Source organism: Halichoeres trimaculatus, unplaced genomic scaffold, assembly GCF_033239565.1.
Source record: "Halichoeres trimaculatus isolate MK-OKI-2021-1 unplaced genomic scaffold, fHalTri1.1 fHalTri1_scaffold_7, whole genome shotgun sequence".
NCBI classification, from domain to species: domain Eukaryota; kingdom Metazoa; phylum Chordata; class Actinopteri; order Labriformes; family Labridae; genus Halichoeres; species Halichoeres trimaculatus.
Window position 1 is genome coordinate 6,038,279 of NW_027437185.1, and position 27,309 is coordinate 6,065,587.

General features: G+C 41.3%; 1 long non-coding RNA gene across 1 annotated transcript; it reads right to left on the reverse strand.

The window, feature by feature from the left end:
- Positions 1-300: 300 nt before the first annotated feature.
- On the reverse strand, positions 301-5,476 carry LOC141793810 (uncharacterized). The gene is made up of 2 exons (XR_012598437.1): positions 4,801-5,476; positions 301-1,902 (listed from the first exon to the last, which is right to left on the reverse strand). It is a non-coding gene; the product is annotated as an uncharacterized LOC141793810 (long non-coding RNA).
- Between the last annotated feature and the right edge of the window lie 21,833 nt (positions 5,477-27,309).

The following is a 27,309-nucleotide window of genomic DNA, read 5'->3' on the forward strand; positions in this document are numbered from 1 at the left end:
AGACAGCGCTTATAAAGAGACACATTTTGATTACAAGTGTATGTGTGTGTGTGTGTGAATGTGTGTGTGTGTGTGAATCATATCTCTCCCCCCCTTACTGCTGGGAACAGAAAGTACAAATAGCATGGGCAGATAGGTTTTGCGTACCGAAACTCAACAGTTTAAAAACAGGATGGGAGTGCAAGTGATAGCGAGTTACAGAATTAAAAAGGTCATCTCGTACTGTCCTTGGCACAAAGCTGGAGAAATGAAAAAGGCCAAGCATGATTAAAGATATACAACTTTCACATTTCCCTCCTGTTTTTCATTTTGACAGCATTTCATCAGTTATGTGTTTCTTGTCACAACACTTTCAACACATACATCATTAAGCTTTGTCAATTAATAAACAGGGGGTCACAATTTCTTTCTTCTTTGGGTAATGGTTGATAAGCATGAGTCTGGAGAAGGAGCTGGTGCTGCACGAAAGCTGCACCAACCGCTTTAATCATCATGGAACGCAAGCAAGGTAAAATACATGATGTGAACAGACAGAACAAAACCAAGACAACAAGTACAGGTGTTAAACATTTGAGCAGAACCTGCCACCAGTTACCACTCGTAATCCAGGAAAAGGGGTCCCACGGGCTAGTAGCTCCGTGAGTGTGTCCTTTGACATACGTTTGTAAGGCGGTCAAGTTCTGGAGTGCTTGGTGAATAATTCCTCCATGGCCAGTCTCATCTGGAATGTAAGTGCAACAGGTGTCACCTATGATGGCACAAACGCCACCATTGGCAGTTGTGACAAGGTCCAAAGCCAGGCGATTTTGCAACACCATTTCTCGCAGGGCTGCAAGTTCTTTTGACATTCCACGTGTGATGGCCATGGTGTCGTTGATCAATCTCATGATGGCGAACCTGTTCACCTCGATCTCATTCAACGCTGCTCCCACTCCTACCCAGGGAACTAATTGGAGACCGAACTTCTCCAGGTGAGACCAGATACGTTCTTCTTTTGGGATCTCTGAAATGTCTGGAACTGAGCGACTGTGTCTTCTGTCGTTTGAAGAGAGGTGTTGATGAGTGGAGGTCATGATGAAGGTGTAAACACTATACCAGGCAGGGGTAAGGTCTCATTACCCGGCGGCCAAGCCATTAGGTCCTTAAGGCTTGAGCAGTCGTGAGCTGTTAAGAGCCCACTTCCGGAGTGAGTCAGTGGTTTGCTGAAATCAGCATTGTGTGGGCGTTTCCCAATCCCAGGATGCGCTGACAGTCCTATCAGGCATGAAACTTTACCAAAATTGAGGGAATAGGGCCAAATACCAGGTGTGTGTGCTGATTGGGGCAAATGAGTGCACACATAACAATTTGTAAGATTTCTCATCTGAGCGGTGTGGTTGGCATACTTCCACCAGGTGTTAGCAGCGTATGTGTGGGGTATGGGGTCACCTCGACCTTTTCTCTCGACCTTGGAGTCTTGTAGCAACCACCACGTAGCTCCTCCTAAAATTAAAATCAGACACACAGCCACAGCACAGCAGCCTTCTGCGCACCAACGGAAGCCGCGCCTCCGCGGTCTGTCCTCGGTCAACAGAGGCATTGCTGTTCCACTACAGAGCCACCGGAGGGCCTCCGCTAATCAGGTAGGGATCTGTTGGTTTCTTCACAGCCGTTGAGACGAATCACCACTAAAAGGTGAAACCCCTTTGTAGGCTGACTTCCCCACTACCTGTCTGGAGGCTCCAGCACTCTCTGTAGTTTACAGTGGCTGAGGTGTATCCAACTGGGTCTCTCGGCGATCTTTACAGCCGTGGGCGTGGTCAGCAGGACCTGGAACGGGCCTTCCCACCGTGGACTGGACCAAGTTTTCCTTTTTATGACTTTAATGAACACCCAGTCGCCCGGAGACACCTTCAGTGGTTCCTGTGAAGAGACAGAATCAGATGGCAGTAAATTTGCTTTGGACACTGCTTTGCTTTCAAGCATCTTTCTCATGTAGTCTGCTAGCGTTTCTTCTTCCTCTGATTTGTCTAAATCTTCAGAGAATACAGGTAATCTATAAGGTCTTCCATACAGGATCTCAAAAAGGCTAAGGCCACTTTCTCCTGGCATAATCCTCATATACAGTTTAACCAGGTCAAAGCATTCTGGCCAGGGTCGTCCTGTTTCTTCCATACACTTCTTTAGTCTGCCTTTTACTGTTCCATTCGTTCTCTCTACCAACCCTGCACTTTGTGGGTGGTAGGCACAATGATGTTTCAGATTTATTTGCAAGTTTTCAGTCAACTTATTTACAATGTTATTTACAATGTTATTTACAAAATGAGAGCCATTATCGCTGTAAATGGTCTCTGGCATGCCATAGTTGGGTACTATGGTCTTACATATGGCTTTTGCCACTGTCACTGCATCTGCTGTTTTTGCTGGGACAATCTCAACCCATTTTGAGAATGCGTCTACAAGTACTAGACAATACTTATAAGTACCACTTTTGTTCAGTTCAATGAAATCCATGTGCAACGTTTTCTGGTCTGGGAAATTTCACTCGTTTGGGTCTGATATTTCCTTGTGGGTTATATCTAACACACGTTTCGCATGTTTTGCAAAAAAATTTTTTGAAAAGGAATTAAATCCTAATGTATAAAAATGTTGGTTTATTACTGATACCATCCCTCCTGTTGAGACATGGCAAGGCCCATGGCTCAAAATATCTCCTGCTGTGTACAGTGTTTTTCCTTGTTCATTTTTAGAGCACGAGCCATCAACATACCAAGACAGAGAGTTAGGTAAGGGCGTATCTAGGAGGTCTGGTCTTGGCAGTTGGAGCTGCTCAGTGTCATCTACACAACTGTGTGGAGCTCCGTCCTCTTCTGTAGGTAACAGTGTAGCAGGGTTGAGAACAGTACAGCGTTTAATGGTAATGTGAGGTTGTGATAAGAGAAGTGCAGTGTATGACAGTTGTCTAGCAGGCGACAGAAAGTTCATCTTAGTTTGTAAAAGCAAGACATCCACTGCATGTGGAACTAGCAGAGTTAGAGAATGAAATAACACAATATCTGCTGTCATTTGTACTGCCATAGCTGCTGCACACACTGCTTGTACACATGGTGGTAAAGAGGCTGCAACAGGGTACAATCTTTTTGAAAAGAACCCTAGAGGTTTGTTTTTCATCCCGTGCTGCTGAAGTAATGCTGACGTCATAAAACCATTTTTGCAGTCCACTGTCTGGGTAAAGGGTTTGGAATAGACTGGTAGTGACAGCACAGTACTGGATGCAAGTTCTTGTTTTAGCTTATCAAACTGATCACTAGCCTCTCGCGTCCATATCACTTTGTCTGACATAGCCATAGGCTGGCCATGTATGAGTTGCAAAAGAAGGTCAGTTTTCTCTGCATAGTGGGGAATCAAACCTCTGCAATAACCCAAATAATCTGCTTGTTTTTTTTTCACCCATTGTAGCTTCTGCTTTTTAACTCTGTTTCCTGTTTTGCTGAGATGTAACAGCAGAGCGAGAGAGTCAGTCCTGCATTTGTCTTCTGTTTCAGATGCAACTAATAAATCATCAACGTAAGTGAGGATCTGACTCCCACAGGGAGGTTGGAATGTGGACAAACATGCAATTATAGCTTGTATGAAAATGGTGGGGCTGTCTGCGAAAATTTTATTATTATTATTATTATTTTTATATGATTTCCTATTTAATCCTTCCCCAGGCTATCCCAGGGGGTCTGGAATGCTTTTCCTGCTTTCCTGTCCATTGAACCTGTATATATCCATCAGGTCTAAAAAGCTTTATATCCACCTTTCTGGATCTTCTCTAACGTCAGGCAACGCTACACAAACTTCCTTGACTTTACTGGGTTGCCACGGCCTAAATACATATCTGTACCTTGGCTCATCTCCTTCTTTTACGCCCCGTTTGTTCTTCACTATCTTTTTGCTAACGTAACCCCTTGTCCTCTTTTACTCTGCTTCTTTTCCTGTATTGCCCTTCATCGTTCTCTGCCTCATTGTGCCACACCCTGGCTGCAGCCAACTCTACCTCCTTTTTTGTTCTCGACTTCCCTGTCTTCATGGCTACACTCACTTCTAACATTCTGACAATTTTCTTTTTCTCTTCTATTTTCAACCTTCCTGAAACATCATATTTCTTTTTCCATCTTCCCATTTGTCTTATTCCTTATTTGTTTACTATTCATTATTTACTTATTATTGTTATTTTTATTTATTCATTTATTTATTTATTATTTATTTATTCATTATTATTTATTTATTTATTTATTTCGTCCGGACATCTCTTTTCTAATAGCATAATGCATATATTTTTCATCTCCTTGTGCCTCCGGGCCCTTGGAGGACTTACCACAACTATAACAATTTCCCATTATGACAACGTTGTTTCCCTTAATCCAGAGGTTTCATGAACTACTTCAACAGACTACTGGTTTGTGTTAACACCGTTAGGTTTCCACCAGTACTGCTGCTTCATTCAAGAAACGTAGCATTCATTTCTCAACTCTCATACACACATTCATACAGCAAACTTTTCTCAAAAGTTTCTTCTGCAGGTATCACAATTTCAAACAGTCTCTTTCAAGGACTATTTTAACACTAGACTCTTCAAGGACTAGGTTCTTGGTGAACTCTACAAGGATCACCGTATCCACTTCTTTTAACACTAGACTCTACAAGGACTAGGTTCTTGGTGAACTCTACAAGGATCACCGTATCCACTTTTTTTTTAACACTAGACTCTTCAAGGACTAGGTTCTTGGTGATCTTCTACAAGCATCACCGTATCCACATGAGTATCATACTCACATCATATAGTGGTTATTTTGTTGACTCGGTTCGTCCTCCTCGGATCCCGTCAATCCAGTCCTGGCGTGTGGAGAAAACACCTATTTGCCGGCCTGGCGAAGAATGTCACCTCCCAGGACTTTCTTTCAGCACTGTCCTATGCAGGCTGGCCGTCGACGGGCTTCGGCTGGTCTTCCCCCCACGTCAGGAAATGAATCTGTTGGGATCCGGGTCACGGCACCAGAGTAAATGTCAGGTTCAAATCGACATCCATTCAAAAAGAGAACTCGAGTCAAGAAAATAAGTTTTCCAATGGTTTTACTTGCAAGGAGTACAGGCCATACAACAAACACAGAGTGTGAAGCACAACACTGCACTTTGGAGCATGACGCTGCACTGAAGAATACAGAGACAGACAGCGCTTATAAAGAGACACATTTTGATTACAAGTGTATGTGTGTGTGTGTGTGAATGTGTGTGTGTGTGTGAATCATATCTCTCCCCCCCCTTACTGCTGGGAACAGAAAGTACAAATAGCATGGGCAGATAGGTTTTGCGTACCGAAACTCAACAGTTTAAAAACAGGATGGGAGTGCAAGTGATAGCGAGTTACAGAATTAAAAAGGTCATCTCGTACTGTCCTTGGCACAAAGCTGGAGAAATGAAAAAGGCCAAGCATGATTAAAGATATACAACTTTCACAATGTGATTATGTGTGTGTGTGTGTGTGTATATATATATATATATATATATATATATATATATATATATATATATATATATATATATATATATATATATATATATATATATATATACATACATATATATATATACATATATGTTCATATTAGAGACCCTGAAAAGGCTGCTCATCACATTAGCAAAATATCATATTGAGTACATTTATACTCATTTTAATTGTGCTGGTATGCCAAAATATGAAACAGTCCAGTTGTGAAAAAGTGTACTTAAGTATCACTATACTAGATGCTCCGCTGTCCTCATTTCTATACAGGCAATGATAGCCTATAGCTATAGAGCTTTGTTCTCATAAGTATATGACTATTTCCTCATAAATTTATTAAATCAATCTTGTAAGTTAACTTTTATTTATTTAGTTATTTAATCATTTATGCATTCACTTATTGTGGCCCAAATACCCAATTGTAGTTTATTTACCTTTTACAAAATCTACAAAAATACTGCTGTATCATTTTGTATGTCATATTTTTTTTGTATCATATTTGACACATAGTGTGTACACATGGGGAATTTTTTAGCTACTTATTTAAGTTTTTTTTTGTTTGTTTGTTCATTTGTCTTTTGTTTTTTTTTTATGTATTTTTATGTATTTGTTCAATGCATAAAATAAAAAGAAAAAACTTGGGATGTTAAGCTTACCAAAAATTCTTGAAAAATGAATGGCTTTCCTTGTGTGGATGATTTATTGAAAGCAGCCATTTTGGAAGGGGCAACAATACAACTTTAGCTGTCTTTCGGGGAATAATTATCCGCGAGCAGGTAGAATGTTCTTTTGTTTGTTTGTTTGTTGTGTTATACATTTCTTTTACAGGTTTTTAAGGAAACTGTCATGTTAAAGAGATTAGATAGAGGTCTTTTAAATTCATGTTTAAAATATGATATGTTGAGCTATAGGTTTATGTCCTGTGCTCCGCAGTACCAGAACAATTGTGTTTAAAAGTTGAGAAATAAACAAAAGAAAAAAAAAAGAAAACTTAGATATTTTCATTGTAATGGTCTAAACTACCTAATATTTGAAGACACTGGATTAAAAGAGCTCAAGGTTACAGACACAGATGTCAAAATGCTACAACTGTCCCCAGTCTCCCCTACGTGACAGTAAAATACCAACCTGTCAAATTTAGACACTTTGATTAGGATTACAAAACTTCACAGCCGAGGAATGACTGGAGAAAGCAGTTTGTTTTGTTGTCGTTGGTTGATTTGGTAGGTTTATTGAGTTGTAATTTCATGTTTTCTTAAATTGCAGGGCCAACAAACAAATCACAGACTTTAAGAGACTTAAATGAAACAAAGTGTCTCCTTTGGTTCAGTTCAGACAGAAAAATCCAGCCCTAAGACTCTCGGAGCAGGTGCTTTCATACCCTAACAGCCGGGCCGTGTAGCGTGCTGACTCCCCCAAAGGACGGCGCCATGCTGAGCTGTCTGAAAACTTTCCAAGACAAAGATGACATAAGTCCCAGACTGCAGAGAGACAGAGACATCATCTGAGGCAGAGACAGGGAACAGGCAACACGTCTCCTCTGAATGGCAGCTTGTTCAGGACGACTCTAATGGAAGAAGTTTGTTTGTCTCTGTTTCGTGGAGTCGAGCGGTTCAGCCAGCCGAGCGCACAGGAGGCGGATTAAACACACACTCATGTATTAATGAGGAGTCACCGCAGCTCTGTGTTGCTCTGTGCTGGCTCAGCTGAGTGTGTGAGACTGTGGTCAGTGTGTGTGAGAGCATGTGTGTAATGTGACCAAAGCAAACTGTAGGATGACATAACAGGACCTGAAGTATTCATGATGGTTACACCCCAGATGCCAGACCTACATCAACGAACATCTGAATGATTCCAGTTTATTATTCATCTCACCCCATTCAGCCGTCTTTTCTCTGCTCCCTCTTCCTCGCAAAGACTCAGGCTTTCATACCTGACCTTGTTGTTAGGTTAGTTCATTAAAATTTCCATCTAAACCAAAAAGCTTATTTACTAGTATTCACAGGGATTTGTTCTGAATGCTCATATTTCATGAGCAGCTGTAAACTTTTTTAAAAATGGGCAAAGGTCAAATGATAAAAGAAGGCGGAGAGAAGAGATTTTCTAAGAGGCATTGAAAGCTGCATTCAGGCTCTTTGATATTGAATTTGAACACTTCATCAACTTTAGTCCAGCATCCTTGATCCAAAACAACTGTATATTAAAAAACTGCATCTAGTGACTATAAGTGAAAACATTCTGTACTCTCATTTCATCATTATTAAAGAAACAGCTGCTTCCCCGTATTTTAAACATGGATATAAAGTATCAATGTTGAGTGTTTAAACTAAATGTGCAGGCAAGAAGGTTTGCTGTGTCTGTCAGTGTAGTGTCCAGAGCATGGAGGCTCTACCAGGAGACAGACCAGTACATCAGGAGACCTAGAGGAGGCCATAGAAGGGCAACGACCCAGCAGCAGGACCACTACATCTTCCTTTGTGCAAGGAGGATCAGGAGGAGCACTTGTGCTTACAGCCCAGCTCTGTGCAGGACGTTTGGCATTTGCCAGAGAACACCAAGATTGGCAAATTCTCCACTGGGGCCCTGTGCTCTTCACAGATGAAAGCAGGTTCACACTGAACACATGTGACAGACGTGACAGAGTCTGGAGACGCCGTGGAGAACGTTCTGCTGCCTGCAACATCCTCCAGCATGACCGCTTTGACAGTGGGTCAGTAATGGTGTGGGGTGGTATTTCTTTGGGGGGGCCGCACATCGAGGGCTGTGCGGCCCCAAGATGAGCTCCTCGGACCCCTTGTGAGACCATATGCTGGTGCATTTGGCCCTGGGTTCCTCCTAATGTAAGACAGTGTTAGAGTTCATGTGGCTGGAGTGTGTCAGCAGTTCCTGCAAGATGAAGACATTGATGCTATGGACTGGTCCGCCCGTTCCCCAGACCTGAATCCAACTGAGCACATCTGGGACATCATGTCTCGCTCCATCCACCAACGCCACCTCATCAGGAGCACGCCTAGGTGTTGTAGGGAGGTCATACAGGCAGGTGGAGGCCACACAGACCACTGAGCCTCATTTTGACTTGTTTTAAGGACATTACATCAAAGTTGGATCAGCCTGTAGAGTGTTTTTCCACTTTGATTTTGAGTGTGACTCCAAATCCAGACCTCCATGGGTTAATAAATTTGATTTCACCTGTTCGATTATGCTCTGCTCACAGTCAGCACTCCCCCGATTACAGGATACATACCTCTTTAATCTTATCTTATTTTATTTTATTTTTTTATTTGTTTTTATTCTTCTTCTTCTTCTTTTTTTTTTTTTTTTTACATCAAATAGTTATGGTAAGCTAAAAAAAAAAATCTCTTTACTTTTTCATCTTATCTTTCTCTTTTCCCTTTCAGCTACATAAGCATACTTAGATAAATACTTTTTATAATATAAGATGTACAAATATTATCTCATGAAGACACTAATAATATTATTTAGTAAGTTACTGTGGTATTTTATTATTATTATGATTACTATTTTTTGGTTGATGCATTTAATATACTTTTTTCTTTACTGTATGTTACGTTTTTTATAATTTTGGCTCTCTTAATCCTCAACTTATTGACCCTCCTCACCATACACGCATACACTCACACACACCCTTGCACAAACATCCCAGAACATGATATTCTGCCTTACCAAGGTATAACTGTAATATGTATACAATAACTACACCTCCCAGAAGCCAACAGTCATCTAAAAAAGAAAGGGTAGAAAACAAATCAAATTCAATATATTGCCTAAAAACTAAAAGAAGGGGAAAATAGGAGTGGTAAAGGAGTGGGAGTCATTTTTTTAATTTCTATTCTGGCCCTGAATTGGGATAGGATGTAATTTTTTCTGTGGGAGTGGGGTAGGACAGGAGTAAAAAATCCACTCCGTGTCACTCTCTAGTACCAATGACCAATGAAGGTACCATGACACTTGACATGACATTTAGCCTTAAAAACCCACAATACTCCCACTTTAATGAGCTTACTTTTGGAAGACGGCGAGTTTTATCTCATGAATGATACCTCACTGATAACTCAGAACACCACCATATAGACTGATAGGTTCAGAAAAACTAAGTTCTTCAGTTCTTTTCTTTTTTTTTCTTTGCTAGGCGCTGCCCAAGTAGCTGCCTGTTGCAGCAGCTCTCTCTTCTTTGTTGGTTTCTTGTAATTTTTTCGTCTTTTTTTCATCATCTTTGTATTTGGAGTGGATCATCACTTTGTGTGGTTCACTGTTGGTCATGGACACCAAACTTTTGTGGCTTCAGCGATATTTTTTACTACTTTTCTCCTGTGTTTGTCTGGAGATCCTACATGTAACCATGGCTGCATTGTTTACATGTGAAATTAACTGTTAGCAGCCTGTAGCATGTCAATGCTAACTAGTGTAAGGCTTGATGATTTCCCTCGAGCTGAGGAGGAGGAGGTGAGGACGACGTGCTGGTTCTCGGGTGTGAGCCAGGAAGTGACGACGTGGACCTGTCCTTCCATCCATCGTTGTTGGGAACGTGGGATCTATCTCTGGTGGGATGGACGAGCTAGCTGTGCTAGCCCAGCGGCAGAGGGGCTGCCGGAGGGCAGAGTGGCATCGTGCTGTTCACGGACGTGGCTGATGGTGCTGACACCGGACACCAGCGCCACATTGGAGGAGCTTCACCTGCTGTGAGCAGACAGGATCCAGGAGACAGAGACTGAACAGACTGCTGGGGAGGCTCAGTCCTGGACCCTGTGGAGGTGGAGACTGGCTGGGCTGGAGAGTGGTGGACGAGTGGTGGACGGGCTGTCGTTATCTATTTTCTTGTGGACCTTTTTGCACTTTCTGTACACTTACTTACTTTTGTTTTCTTGATTGCTGCTGTGACTCCTGAATTTTCCCTCGGGGATAAATAAAGTATTTTCTATTCTATTCTATTCTATTCTATCTTTTACCTTGGTTATATGTTTCTCTTCCAGTAGTAACTCTGGTATCTTCTCTCCTAACTTCCTGTCAAGTTCTCCCTCATGGCTGGTCCCCAGCCCCCTCCCTAATGAGCTTCACTTGTCTTGTTTTTAGCATTCTTGACTGGTATTTTAGGGTTTTTTTCCTTCACTTCCTGCCAGGTTATCGCTCGTGCTTACCTGATTTTCGAGTGTTCGTATCTCTGACTCTCTGTGTCTCAACCTGTTTCTGTTGCCTCATGTTTCTTGTTAAACCTGCCTGCTGGACTTGTACCTTTGCTGTTTTGGACTGATAACCTGTGCACCGAGCCCTGAATTTGGAAATGAACTCTGATTTTTGGACATGCTTCGCTCCTGCATTTTGGGTCCTTCCGCCTGTGCTTCTGACACTTTTTATCTGATGTTGTATAAATGTGTTCATAGATTTTTAAAACTTTTATCCAACATTTTTTCACTGATTTTTTTTCTGATGGTTGTGTTTTTGTTAATTCCTTTGATTCTGGGTCTTTCAGCACGTCAGTTTCACTTTCAGCTCAGGTGATGACAGACGTGCATCGTGTGCGATTAATTATTCCTTGGAAAACTCAAACTTTGACACTTAATCACTGAAAGCCACATAGACATGATTGAATTAACGTTGAACTCTATATGAAGTAATTACATTCTCTTTTATCAAATCACTGACTCATTAATCATTCAGGGTTTGATCACATGACTTCCTGTCACTCATTACCCTACTGCTTTCTGCAAAAACTTCACCGTCTTTGCTGCATGAAGAAGTGAAATATTCATCAGAGGTCAAACCTGATGCAGCTCCAGGTTTTCTTTAATGTGTTGCATAATGAGCCTGACCGAGGCCACAAGTTGAAATGTCTCACAACAAAATAAACAAGCTCATTATATTACTGTCATAACAAAGCAGTTAATACAACCTATGTTGCTTCAAGTTTGTCCTCTCAGGATGAAAGATGTTAATTAGAGGGCAGATCAGAGCTCAGTCATCAAACGGCGACCCATTAGGACTTTTAATCCTCAAACTTCGCTCTGTGTGGAGTTCAGAGAAACAGCTTTATTAGTTCCACTTCACAACTTTGTTGTTGTTCAAAGCCTGACTCTGACTTCAGAAAGAGGAGCAGCCTTTTCTCTTGTCCAAGGTGTCAGATAACTGCGCTTTGCCACAGCCCTCACTGAGACTGACACACAGCAACACAAACTCCACCTCATCATTAAGAAGTCTCTCCATCACAACTTTCTTTGTTTTTTCTGATCCAACATTAAGCTTATAAAGCTTAATGACAAATTAAATGTCTGAAACTCTTGTTCTGGATCGAAGAATGACCAAAATAATCATCCTCATGGAGAAAGACACATAATCCCCAGATGTGGCTTACCTGTGGTGTTAACAACACATAACTGCAGACCTGTAACCACGGTGGCTCATAAAGAGTTATGTGTGGATGCAGCTTTAGCATCAGTTTTATCAGACTTGGACATCATTACTTTGTGCGACATAGTTTGTGTTGGGCTGTTCTCCTAGAGGTGCAGCTCTGGCCTTCATCACAGCTGCAGGTGATCAGGCTTACCTGTACCTGACTGGCAATCAGAGGGAAGGATATATATATCAGCAGGAGGGAGTACACAGTCTATGCCAGTTGCTGTGTGTGGGCTGTCCTCCAGAGACTAGTTCACCATCTTGCACAAAGCCCATTTCCACTTGCCTGTTGAACATCTTCCTAGTTGTGACGGGTACAGTTTCTTCTCTCAGGTGAGTATGGAAGGTAGCACTGGTTTAAGAATGTTCTTGACATAATACTCAGCATTGATGGTGGTGCCCTGGGGTACAACATGCAACTCAGGCAGAGACTCTGAAGTTGATATTGCCTGCTAGACTACGCCATAGGTTCTGAACTTGACTCGTTCAGATTGTGGCACTTTCATTAATTTATCAGTGTAGATCAGGGTGGGCAAACTTTTTGATTCGTGAGCCACAATGGGTTCTAACATTTGACGAAGGGGCTGGACCAGGAGCAGATGGATGGAGTGCTTTGGTAACCCCACCACATTGGAGAAAAAATACACATCTTGGGATATGAAGAAAACATGTGCTTTAAATTTAAATGAAAATGAAGAAAAGCATTACAACAAAATATCTGACTTTGGAGTGAGTCATAAAACACTGAAAATCAAATGAATAAAATGTGCCTTTTTTTTATTACTAACCATTTCTATTTTAAAGCACTGAAAGTTCTGTTATCCTTCAGGATATCACCATTACTCTCCTCCTGACTGTCTTTTTTTTTTTTCCAAAACGGTAGGAGATGCAGATGTAGCCTACTTGTCCTGCTCCTTCTATTCAATTTGTTTCCCCGGTGCCAAAAATCAACAACAACCAATGCAAGGACGAAACAGTGGCAGCGAGTCAGTCTATGGAGCGGCGTTATATTTGATCTGTTAAAAAACTATGTTGAGCCTTCAAATTAGCTGCCAACTTCTGAGCAGCAGCTTCCTGTTCTTCTGTTGACAGCTTGCTAGCATAGTTAGCATGCTATGTGGCAAAGAGACTGCCAATATTATACTCTTTAAAAACCATTTCTTGGCATATGAGACAAACAGCAGATGATCGGTGTTCAGTGAAAAAGTATTTAGTTGTCCACTCCTTATTGAACAGTCAACATTATTTGTCCACTTTCCTTTTCTTAGGTCCGTTCATCTTTACTGAAGGGCTGATGGGTCAGAGGGTAAAGTGCAAACATGGAGTAATAGGCCTACACTTCACCTCAACAAAGCCAATGTATCTACAGTGTGCCATCTAGTGGGAAAACATCAGAATTGCAGGGAAAATAAAACATTAACAAGGTTTATTCATTTAAATTTTTCAAGTTCAGCGGGCCGGACTAAAATGTTTAACGGGCCGCATGTGGCCCCCAGGCCGTAGTTTGCCCATGCCTGGTGTAGATGTAATCATTTTGCCTGTTGGAGAAAAAAAGAGTGGGAAACCATTAGAGAAAACCCAGTTTTCCCAGTCTCTTGGGGTCATTGTTGTACACTTCTTTGCAAAAGCCAGCTGCTTCTTCTTTTTCAGTCTGATAAGATGTGGAATACGCTGTCCTACTCTCAGATCCAGTTTCTTTGTCAGATCACAATGGATGGTACTCTTAAAGACTGCTTCCCCAAGATTCTCCAGTCTTGGACTGAGTCTGCAGCAGGATTGGTATCTCTTTCCCTTTGCCTTGTAGATGAGGTCTTTGACCCTTAAACTGAGAACTGAGGGGCAACCTGCATGGGGCTTGTCTTCCAGAAAGTCACAACTCTTGTGTCTCTGCCACCACTTCTTTGCACACCGTATGCTTCTTCCAAGGTAGGTCCAGTGCTACCCCCCTGCATGTTTTCCTTGTCCTAAACTAGGAGATGGCTTGAGCACAGGCTGAAAGTGCTTCCTTCACAGATTTTTGTTTGGCAGTGCTACCAAAAAAGGTTCTCTCAGTGACATGCCCCATGGTCGACCAAGACATTAATAAGCCTATCACAAAAAAGATGAACTACTTAAACAACCTCCCAACACCTGGCTGACCAGTTACAACCCATTTAAAAAGCAAGGAGACGGAAATGTTGCCCACTGGGGTGCATAGATTTTTGGGACACTGTGTAGTCCAGCTTAGGCCCCATTTCTAAGCAATTCAGTTCCATTCATCTCGGAACCCCATTAGTTTTGTGCCGTTTCCATTCACTAAGGACGCGGTCACACTGGCCATCCCAACCGTGCCGTGTTTAAGCACGATTGTCCCCCCGCAGCGCTGTTCCCCATCTGGAGAGTACGGCCAGCAGTCACACTACCCCTATATGAACCAGACTTTTGCGGTTTCACACACGCGCACGGCCCGCCTACGTCATCGTGAAGCGTCTGTTTACATGAAGCACAATCTCATCAGAGTCAGCACAATGAGACACAGAGAGCACTGCTACAACTGTAGAGACTTTTGGACTTATATTAAGTCGTTTTCACCCGACACAGCCCTCTAACACCCCTGCTTTGTTTAAAATGTCGAGAGATGCGCTCCCGGGGATCATACGTAATGGATCGCACGCGCTGTCCGCGTGCTTGTGTTCGTGCATGAAGTAAACCGTGCCAAAGCCCACCTCTCCGAAGCGTGCCAAAGCATGGAAGCGAATCGTGCTTCAGCACAGCACAGTTGCGGTCACACTGGCCATTCCAAACATGCTTTAGGGCTGAAGCGTGCTTAGGCACGGCACGGTTTACCAGTGTGACCGCATCCTAAAACTGGGGTAGATCCCCAATTTACCGACCCATACTGTCCCAGTTTTTGGTACCTTTCAGTTGAGGTGCCAGAGTCACATACCAATCACAAAGAAGACACATTGCTGGATGTCTTCCATCATTGCTCTTTGTTTACTGTGTCATATTTTTCTTATTCATTAGATTTATTAGCAGCACTGTGTCAAGCTGCTAAACAATCAAGCTATTACATAGCTGATGTGGCTATCGGCATCTGGGTTACATGCCACCTACCGAGAATGTCATGGCTGGTCATGACAAACAAGATCAGACTTCACGGATCCAACACATACCAACTTAACTGATCCATACCAGACCACTTGGTGGAAATGGGACTTAACATTAGAGTTCCTTATCTTTATTATTTTAACCATTAACGTGGATTGATGGATTATTATCTTTATTCTAAATCAAACTACTGTAACAAAAATGCAAAGACACCAAAGCACCCTCTCCTTGTGTCTGTCATTCTCTGCGTTCTGTGTTTTCACAGTCGTCTGATCCTCCTCTGATCACACACCCTGTGAGAAGAAACGGCTGAAATCAAGTGACTGACAAAGGTTTTCACAGTTATTGTCATGACATGCAACCTCTGAACCTTCTAGTCCCTGAAGTACAAAAGACTTCCTGACACTGCCTCTTGACCTCGACATGTAAAATAAACATTTATCTGCCATGTGCCTCTCAAGCACTCTGAACAAATGGAAGACCAAGGAGAAGTGACAAATCTCCTCAGTAGATACAATGGTACATACTGTGGAGGGGGAAAATGAAAATAACAAAAGAATAATTTAGTTTTTAATTTTTTTTTCTGGATTCTTGGAGTAATAGTATTTTTGTAGCACATTTTAAGCTCCTGCTTAGAAAAAATATGTCCCCTCTTCAGAATGAGTGTGGAGTAAAAATTGATTGCAGTCGTCCTCATAAAACTGGTGTCAGTGTGTGAGAACATTAATGAAGCTGCTGGTCACAGAGAGTCTTTTCACCACATGAATCACACACTCATTCACCGTCTGAGTGCTGAACGTCTTTTTAGAGGTGCGTGTTTGAGTAACACAGACGGAGCATGCTTTCAGGCAATACAATGTGTGTGTCTATGTGTGTGTGTGTGTGTGTGTGTTTGAATAAGAGTGAGACGGACAGATGGTTACTCTTTAATGGGATTTACAATGACGGCTACTGATTGATATTCACCTCACGGGTAAGGGTCAGACCTATACCATTATCTGACACTTATGCACTCACTCACTCACACACACTCAGGCACACACACACTGCTGTGTTGCTATTAAAGCTATAAAGCAGTAAAGTAATGCTGCGGTGAAGGCACAGATGTGTTTTCTATGCAGTCGTGACAGTCCCCCTGACAAGCCAATCACAGTGAACTGAGCAGTAAACTGTTGGAATGACCCCAGTAAAATAAGGCACCAACATTCTTTAAAAAGAGGTTTAAGATTGATTTAGTGAAAAGAAAAAAAAATCTGTCACTGCTTAAAAGGAGAAATGAATTTCTAAATAAAAGAAGTGCATGTTCTCCCCAACCTTTGCTACCTGCTTCATCATTCTAGCATCTGAAAACTGCTCTAAATCAACTAGTCTGAGGAAGTGGCCTGTTACATCTATCCCAGAATTAAATAAAGATATTATTGTAGTAAAACCAAAGCTTTACCGAAAGCCTTGCAATAATCAGCTGCCAAATAGAATTCTGGTGTCACACCATCAATCTGCATATGTACACGCACACGCCGACACTGACTCATCCACCTCTTCATATTTTTAGAAGTTATAGCGGAAAAAAATCTTTATTATCCTGGGGCTTCAGATGGCTTCTTTACAAACTCCAAATCCATCTACCTTTTGAAACAGCCCTGCCCACGGGGTAGCCCAAGAACGATAGGGGCGGGGCCTTCAAGCTTAAAGTTTCTGATTGGTGGAGCTGCCTCAGTGTTGAAATTTCACCTTCTTTCCACAATAAGATGACATCCAGCTGTGATTCACTCAGTTTGATACTTCCTCAACCATGGTCTTCTTTGACTCTGAGAGTGTGAATGTGTCTCTGTCAGCTCTCAGTGTTATCGGTTTAACCCTTTAAGACCCACCATTACATCAGTCTAACTGGATGTATCCTACCGTGTTTACATGCAATTTTTATTTAATTATTTATTTATTCATTCATTTATTTAGTTCTATTTTATGAATTTATTTATTTATTTATTAATCACTCAATTAATTAATTAATTTAGTAATAACTTAATTTGTTTATTTATTTATTTATTTTCTTGGAGGGGGGGTAGTTTCTGTGTTACATCAAAAAAGGGAATTCGGTCACAGTCTGTAACAACATGCTTTTGGGGTATTGTCAATTTTGCAATTTGTAAAAAAGAAAAGGAAAACAAATAGTGCAAAATTTTTGAACAGACATCAGTACAAGCAGTGCTATCAAATTTCAAAGTGTGCCAGATACTTATAAACACAGATATCTACCACACAATGGTCAACCGTTAAAAAATGCAATCGTAAATTGAACAAAATCACTTTTTCCCAACCATCAAGCCTAAACTTTAAAAAGGGAACACAAACAATTTCAGATTTCACAACGAAATGATGTTTATTTTACCTTTGAATGTGCTGTAAACACACATGGTGCTGTCTATAAAGATTTTTGTTGTATGAGCTGTAATGTGTATTTCTAGTGTATTTCTAGTGTAAAGAGAAAGAGCTCTAAGACATGGTAAATGTGTGAAATGTTAGTGCAACTCCCCAGATCTTAGTTGACAAAAAGAATGATCGATTTATCTTATCTGGTTTCAGATCTAACACCAGTCTAAAATGAATATGCAAACCACAGTACCTGTGCTTCCTGTAGGGGTTTAGGGGTGACCCTGTAAACGTGAGACCTTCAACTGAATGTGTCTGTGGATATCCAGTTTACAACAGCTGTTCAAACACAGAAGGAGACCTTGAGGAGGCATCCTAGTTTAGTTTGTTGAATCATCATCCAATAATTATTTCATAACAACAATAATAGTATATTTCTAAAGCAGTTTTCTAAATAGGTGAAGATGCTGTACAGTACACCAGAAACCAGGGTGCAGGGAGAAAAAAAAAAAAAAAAAAACTATGTGGGGAGGCAAGTCTGAACTGGTGGTTTTGAGAACAGATTTAAAAGAAGAAAGGGTCGGGGCATTTTCAGTGTTGTTTGGAAGTAGGTTCAGAACAGGAAAAGACTGGTCATCCCAGGCGCTGTGTAAGGTCTTGGGACTCTCAGAAGGTAGGCGTTACTGGACCTGAGGGATCTGTAAGGAGTGTGGTGCTGGAGGAGATCACAGAGGAGGTCAGGGGGAGCTTGGTTATGAAGGGCTTTGGAGGTGGTGAGCAGAACTCTGAATTGGCTCTGGTATTGGACAGGTAGCCTGTGAAGTTCACAGATGACTGGTAAGATGTGGTCTCTGGAGGGGGTCCTGGTGAGGGGGTGGTCTGAAGAGTTTTGATCCTACTGAAGTTTATTTAGGACTTTAGCGGTTGTGCCACATCAAATCAAATCAGCCAATCAAACTTTTTTTTTATAGAGCACTTTTTATATATTACAAACGTAGCACAAAATGCTGTACATGTTTAAAAGCAGTCCCCAGCACATACATACGCAGAAACATGCTCACACACAATGGTGTGTTAACTCAATATAACCTGGTTTTAGAAATGTGTGGCTGAGCTCAGAGGAGCCAGGTCAGGAGAGGAGACTAAGACTGTTGCCATCGTTGAGTCTGGTTGAGATGAAGGCGTGTGTGTGTTTTTGTGTGGCAGATAAAGAAAGTGTTGGATGAAGTCTTCAGCGTTTCTGAATTGGAAAAAAAATGCAGTCTAACAGAACTAATTGGCATGGGGGAGAAAGGAGAGGGTGGGGTCAAAGATGATGCCAAGTTTGCAGACTGTAATAGACGGAGGTAGAGTAGAGTCATTGATGATGAGGGAAAGGTTTCGTGAGGGGCTGGGTTTATGATGAAGATTTTTGATTTCTGAGTTAATTCATGTGACAATAATCTGAAACTCTTTGAGAAGGATGCATCCTGCTAAAATCTGTCAATAGCTGTGGTCACACTTCATGCTATAACACCAGATTATCTCTGCCAGTTCCATGCATAAGGAGGCAGAGATAGACCAGTGTTTCTCTGACTGATGCAGTTTTAAGAAGCCAAATGTGCATTAAGGACGTGGTCACAGTGGCCATTCGAACCATGTTATACTCAAGCATGATTGCCCCCCCACCCCACCCCACAATGCTGTTCCCCTGCTGGAGAGTACAGCCAGCGGTCACACTGCTCCAATATGAACCAGACTTTAGTGGGTATCACACATGCACATGGCCCGCCTACGTCATCATGAAGCGTCTGTTTACATGAAGCGAGATCTCATGAGTGTCAGCACAGGGAGCAATGCGACTACTTTAGAGACCTATTGACTGATATTAAGTTGTTTTGGTCTGACACAGCCCTCTGACACCTTGCGATTGTTCAAAATGATTGACGAGAGGAACCGTCACACATCATGGGTCATACCTTATGTCCACATGCTTGAAATGAACCGCGCCAATGCCCAACTCTCTGAAGCGTGCCAAAGCAGAGAAGCGAATTGTTCTCAAGCAAGGCACACTTGTGGTCACACTGCCCAAAGGAACTGGGCTTCAGGGTTGAAGGGTCAAAACCAGCTCATGCCTAACATCCTCCATGCTAACAGACTATCTGCTGTGTAGCAAATAACAATACTGGCCTGTCTTCTCCCTCTGTGGTGTCATGTTTCCTGACTGGCCTTTGCAATCGTCTTGCTGCCCTCTAGTTTGGCTGGGAATAGCAGTTTTTTTTTTTTTTTCCAGGCATCACTGTCCTGATCTACATAATCTCCACAAGACGTCAGGTCTCCGTGGAAACGCAGACACACAGACTGGCCCATGGGATCCTTTGAGCTCCCGGTCAAGGTTAAAATGCACCTTAGACACATTATATCAAATTTTTACCCATGAAGCATTTTACAGATCGTTGATTGTCTGGAAGTTCTGCCTGGTTACTGTTAGAGATGTGCTTCTATCACAGCTCAGGCTGAGAACATCTCACTTAAAACGCCTCAGCTGACTGAAATGGTGCCAAATTCAATGTCAGTGTATTTAATGAATTTTTAAAATCTGGGTTCAGCCAAAGTGTTGGACCGACCAACAATTCAGAGCTTCATCGATGTCCCACATCACACTAAGGGTCTAAGATTACTGTAAATCTGTCCACTGTTGAAGCAGCTGTCACAGCGTGTGTCTCAGCGATTTAAATATAGGACAACTTATTCTGTGTCTGTATTTTAAAGGCAGAGGAGGACAGGGACAGTTTTGTCAGCCTGCCAGGACGTGTTCAAAGTGCAGACCTGTAAATGAAGAGGCCCTGAAGAGGGACACTGCTTTGGGCTCCTTTCTGTCTGACTGCTGTCTCCCTGTCGATTGTACATGACGCTGAGGTATTTGTGTACGTCAGCCCAAACAGAGGCACATGAAACAGTGATGCTCATAAACACTGTGAAGCAGAGACACACAGACTATCACAGCCTCTCAGCTCCATACACAGGGAATATAAAACACACTTATCTGTGCTTGTATCTCCCTGCTGCTGCTTCATGGTCCACATCCTCTGTGTGACTCTCTGTGTGTGACAGTGTGTGTGTGAAAGTTTAAAACATTTTCTTGACTCATCACTTATTTAAATATATTTAAAGTGAAAACACTCAGACTCTAAAACTCATGTGGATGGTGTTACATTCAAACAACAACTTAGTCAAAAACAGAAAAAGACAAAACAAAATATCCCTGTGTGTATAAAAAATTCACTATCCAGGGATGTGTTTTCTGTATCCTCCCCAACATTTCTGCTTGTGTCTCACTTCCATTTTGTTGTCGCCAGCCCAAATTGGCGAGTGTCCCTCTGCAGCCAAAACATTGTGACAGGCTCTCCACTCTGCCTAAGCTCCAGCAGTCGGTGCTCTGGAAAAGAGACACTTGTCTCATGCAGTGGAGAGTGTGTGGAGTGTGGTAAGAAGGGCTGTAACACCAGGAAGAGAGGCTTTGTTTGAATCTGAGCCAAGAGCAGCAGATACACTGTTAGAGATCAATGTATGGAAGTAATCTGTCCATGTTCATCTCCATGTTTAACGTATGATCAATACTTGAATCTATACTGCTGCTTCCAGTACTGTACCGATCATACTCTGCTTAAAGCTGATATTAATCACAATAAATTAGGTCTCAGTGGATGTGTCCAAACAGCTTCATACTCAAACCTCTATAAAATGAGTTATCATTATCCCGAAGGTGTTTTGGTGCAGTTATTTTCAAAGAAGAAGCTGAGGCCCCCTGGGGGACAAGCCAGGAGACACTAGGGGGGACTTAGAAAATTAGATTAAAGGTAAAAATTAGGGCTGTCATTTTAACGCGTTAATTAGAATAATTATTTACACCGCAAATTAACGCGTTATAAAAATTGACGCAGATTAATCTGGATCCCAAACCCGCAGGGGGGGGGGGGGGGGGGGGGGGGGGGGGTTCAAAAACGCATTTATTTTCAAATGCCTGGCATTTACAAATTGTTTGTCCTATTCAAAAGCTGTAAAAAGAAAAGTGGTGTTCTCGTCAGATTCTCAAATTTCCAACGGTCCCTGAATGTATCACACATGACATAAGCAACACTCTTTAAACCGGCGGTAAAGAAGAGTGATTTTTGTGAGACTGCTGTCCACATCTCGTTTATCCACATGTCCTTTTTGAAAATCTGCAGAAAATCAACCGTTTGCTCTAGCTCAATTCTAGAATAAAACAGATAATTCTGCACTTTTTACTGCATTAAAGAAGACCTGAACGATCGATATTTGAAAATTTGCTTCCATCTTCCTGGTGTCATGTTTAAGCTTGGGGCTGCTCTGCACCAATCAGCAACAGTTTGTGTGTTCAGAGCATGTTAAACTGAAAATACTTCACTTTTTTTTGATCCAAGACTTGAATAAAGGGTTTTGTGCATAGTTCCTCACAGTTTTATTGCTGTAGATTAAACATTCCATTTCCGCCTTTCTTTTTTTAATAGTTTCTTGCATTCTGGTTCAGATATGTTGCTGAGACATTGTTAAGTTTCATCTGCCTTTAGCCCTGGTTCTCCCGACCTCATAGACGAGTAAAACTTCATATTGCAGTAAAAAGTGAGACCACAGTGAGTAAAAGTATAACAGAAGCAAAAAATGCTCAAAATGTGCCTGGGATCCAGAGGGTTCATTTCACATCTTGTCCTCATATTCATGCTGAGCTCTCATCCAAAGAGCACACAGCTCTCTTAGTAGAAGAAATTGTGGATTAACAAATCTTCACTTTTTCGCGTATTCATTTGATTAGTCATGCACTACAACTTTTTTTAATGTCCTAGAATTCAATTTTTTTATTTTAGGACCTTAAGCAGATATGGGATCAAAATGTGATTAATTAGATTAATTAATTACATATCCTGTAATTAATTAGATTATTTTTTTGATCGCCTAAAAGCACTAGTAAAAATAGAAAGTGATGGGGTTCTTTCTCAATAAAAATTTGTCCTGAGCATACAACATGTATAGTGCCATAATTGTTGAAGTTCCTGATTGTACCAAACATGATCCATGTTGATCTGGTGGTTTGAGCCAGTCAATAAGATATCTAAAACAATTGATTGAATTTGAAATGGCTTTCCCCTTTTGCAACAACCTACTTGTGTGAGTCTGGCTTTTTGTTGGCATTTATTTATAATTTCTTATTTTTAACAAATGTAATAATTAATTCAAAGTGAAAAAAAGTTAGAAAAACATTCTTAAAGTTTACATTTCTTTACATATTTTAAAGCATAGTTTACTGGTTTCCAAAGGGGGTCCCCTGCCAGAAACAAATGCCATTTTTGGGGTCTAGGCACAAGACGTTTGAAAACCCCAGTGTTGGTGTCTAACTCAGAACCCGGCTCAGAACACTGCAGCTCGGGTACTGACAGGGAGCAGGAGGCGAGAACACATCTCTCCAGTGTTAGCGTCTCTACACTGGTTACCTATAAAATCTAGAAAAGAGTTTAAAATTCTTCTTCTGACTTACAAAGCGCTTAATGGCATCCGGCCATCTTATCTTAAAGACTTAATTGTTCCTGTCTATCTGTCATCTGTCTATGTCATTGCGTTCTCAGCATGCAGGTCTGCTCGTTGTACCTCGGGTCTCTAAAAGTAGTATGGGAGGTTGAGCCTTTAGCTATCAGGCTCCTCTTCTCTGGAGTCATCTACCAGTTGAGGTACAGCATCAGGATGTGGCAGAAAACATGAGAAGTGGAGGACACAAGAGCAGATTTAAAACAAACAAAAATGTATTTAACAAAATAAAATCGAAATCCAATATCCGTATGGGAGGAAAAAATCACAAGATGGGACATGATTCAAGGAAGACAAGATAACGAACTGCCCAAGGTAACAAGGGGATACCGCATGCTGAGCCCTCTCCACTCTTCCATCCCTAACAAAGGCCAGCAAAACAACAATTACCAAGAAAGCAGAAGCAGTTCCTTGGTTCTGTACATGGGCAATGCCTAAAATAACAAATCTAGATCCTTTGGTCCCCTAACTCACCTGTTAGAAATTAATTTATCAAGCAAAAAACAGGTTTTCTTACCTAACACTCAGAATCAGGAGAAAATTACCTTTGGAAATTAAGCCACTTCTCTTTTTCTGAGGTCACATGTTTAACTATTGATTACATTTTTAACACATAGGGTTGGCTGTTTGGGTGGAGCAGCAGAGGGGATGGAGAGAGGGGGTGGGGCTTCAGCCGGTTATTGCTTGAGAAGCAGTTGTTTCCATAGCTTATCCAATCATGAAGAAGCTATCTTCTACCGAAAACACAACCCGCACACACTTAGAAAGACACTCACAGGGGAGGAAGTAGGGCAAAATAACACAATACGAAACACATGTAGACATGACAGAGGGTGAGGACATAACACACAGGTATGAAACAAAACACAGGTAAAACGTTGAAGGTTCAGTCAAGACATGGGGTGAACATATGGGCAGCAGGTAAACCCAAACCAAACACACCGGGAGCAACACTTTTTTTTTTTGTGTGTGTGTGATCTGGCACTTTGTAAATAAAGATTGATTGAAAGCATACAGAGTCTGTCCTAGTTAAACTTGACTCATAAACAAAGTGTAATGACATTATCTCAAACTCCTCACCCACAGACTCACAGAGTCTCAGACTTTAAGTCGGGCTTGCACTAAGTGTGTCAGTGTTTAGGAGTCCTCCACTGCTAGCTCATAAAGAGTGTGAGGGCTCTGATGAGGCTCTCACTGTGCCAAATCCTGCACTGTCCTTGAGTCAGCATCTGTGAAATTACCAGGGGACTTAAAAACCTAAAAATATAAACAAAGCCAGCAATGGGGGTGTAAAGAAGCACATCAGTGAAATTAGTGCTCTGGATTTATATAGCATGGTTCCTAAAGTGTCTGTTAATATCATAGTCCTTCAGACTTTCTAAAATCTATAAATACTGTAGTGGAGAAAAGTTGAGTCTGGATAAGGGCCGCTGTAAAGATCCTAACAGAAGTTTTAGATGAAAGATTTTTTTTCAAAGTCTCAAAACTGGCAGATAAGCCAACCAGAGCAATTTTCTGTTGAAGTTATTTTTGTTCCTTTCTCTCTCGCCAAAAGACGTATAACAGACAGGCCATGTCCACGTTTAGCCAGGTACCTGGGAAACTGCATTTTTAGAGGTTTAGGCGTGTCATCTGCACAAAACTACAGTTTCATGTCAACAAAAAATAATGTTTTATGTAAACTGTAAAGTGAAGATTTTGGAAAAATCTGGTTTCAAGGTTCCGTGTATACCCCCTCAAACATCATACCTGAATGAAAGGGGTTTATTATGATTGGCTGGCACAGGTTTCACATCTGGAAAGCACTGCCACAAATGGGTGTGGTGTACTTCCAGTAGTGCTGCACGATTTGGGGAAAAGGTGCGATTTGCGATTAGGTGGACAATATTGCGATTGCGATTGTGCTTGCAATTTAATAAAAAAAGTTGTGTCATGATGAGTCTACAGACTTGCTTGGTTATCATGGAGAAAAATCGGAATTGCATGTGCTGCGATTGCGATAACCTCTTTTGCGATTACGTAATTGCATGTGCTGACATTGTGATAATCGTGCAGCACTAACTTCCAGACAGACTTTTTGGCTAATTTGGTTACATGTGGATGAAAGTCTTTTAAAAAAATTAATGACAAGGGATATTTGTTTTTCGAAAATACCAGGCTATGTGTTTACATGGCCCAAGGCTTTACAAACCCCCTTCGTTCTGATTGGCCAGCCCTCTGGAGGGCTGTTAGAGGCAGTGCTATGGGCAGACCTTGGTGTTTTAGGCCCACTCCACACCCTGTCGTGAACTAGAAGGGATTGAATGGTTTGCTTACCTCTGCTAAAAGAATAGAATAGAATAGAATAGAATAGAATAGAATAGAACTTTATTGTCATTGTAACAAGTACAACAAAATTGAAGTCACAGCAGCAATCAAGAAAACACAAGTAAGAAAGTGTATAGAAAGTGCAAAAAGGTCCATAAGAAAATAGATGATGACAGTTTGTCCATCATTGTCCAGTTCAGCCAGTCTCCACCTCCACAGGGTCCAGGACTGAGCCTCCCCAGCAGTCTGTTCAGTCTCTGTCTCCTGGATCCTATTTGCTCACAGCAGGTGAAGCTCTTCCAATGTGGCGTTGGTGTCTGGTGTTAGCTCCATTGGCCATGTCTGTGAATAGCATGATGCTACTCTACCCTCTGGTATTCTCTTTGTTGCTGGGTTAGCATGGCTAGCTCATCCATCTTATTGGAGATAGATCTTACGTTCCCACTAACGATGGATGGAAGGACGGGTCCATGTCGTCACTTCTTTGCTCACACCTGAGAACCAGCACGTCGTCCTCACCTTACATCAGGCCTTACACCAGTTAGCATTGACATGCTACAGGCTGCTAACAGCTGAGTTCACATGTAAAAAAATGCAGCCATGTTACATGTAGGATCTCCAGACAAACACAGGAGAAAAAGTAGAAAAAACATAACTTAAGCCACAAAAAGTTTGGTGTCCATGACCAACAAATGAGCCATACAAAGTGATGATCCACTCTAAATACAAAGATGATAAAAAAGAGATGAAAAAATTCCAAGAAACTGACAAAGAAGAGAGAGCTGCTGCAAATGGCAGCCATAGCCAACAGGGCTGCGCCTAGCAACCTAACCTTTAACTGCTAACAGAAAACCATTGATCTTTGCAGCACTGAACAGCTTTGAATTTCACCACTCTGTACATAGTTTAAAGAAGCCTATTAACAATTATTACTCAAGAAGGCTCCACACATGCACAGTGTTCCTCTAATGCGTTTGACATAATACACTGCATACAGACTTTATCGCTTTATGGCTCAGCACGTTTATACCTGTGTTTGCCAGGTTTGTGTGCTGTTGGATAAATAATCAAACAACTCTGTTAAAGACAGATTACTCTGATTCTGAGAGAAAATGATCTTTCTTTTTTTTTTTAATATCTTGTAATAAAATAGTGCATTATACTGTGTGTTATACCAATATCTGTAGCTCTCACACATCACTCAGTGTTCAGACTTAAACATGCAGAGAGGGTCAGACAGATAAAAAAAAAAAAAAAAAAGAAAAAAAACTGTGAAAGTGTCAAAATTCAAACAGATTGAAATGAAAATAAATCATATTTGCTTTTTCTTTTAAACAGATTTATGCAGGTAAGTAATAATTTTTCAGATATAATAACATTGTCCCATTAAATGTGTGCTATCCTCTCATAACCTTTTAGAGGTCCTGCTTACTTTTGATTAATTTTTCGATTTGCAAACTCTCTGAATTGGTAAATAATACTTTTTATTCCCGGAGCAATAAACATGCAACATTTAAGGCAGACTGCTCCAGCAACTAAAACCTAATTAGTTCTCAAGTTTAGTGTCTTTTCAGCCCCCATCTTAATTAAATCTTGTTGTTGGCATTAAACACAACCAAATAAAAACGTAGCAGGAGTGTGGGTCCACATTACACAGTGGTGAGATAAGTTGAGTGTGTTTTAAGATTTGTTACTGCTTCTCTTCAGTAAATTCATCACTATGAAGTGTCACAGGGGGAAAAATGATGGAGTGTGCAGAAGAGAAACACATAATGTGGGTTTTTAAAGGTGTAACTTCATCTCATCAGTGTCACAGTGAACCGTCTGCTTTAACTACAGCAAAGAAAGAGGTACAATCCTTTCAGGTTAGCATGACACAAACCTTTAATTATAGGATCTGCTAATGGTCTCTGTAGATAGTGGTCAGATTGAAATGCCACAGCCCATTTCTAATCAATTGCACACAGCTTATCGGTGTTCACAGGAAGCTGCAAACGACACCTGCTTTCACTGATAACAGTGGTCAG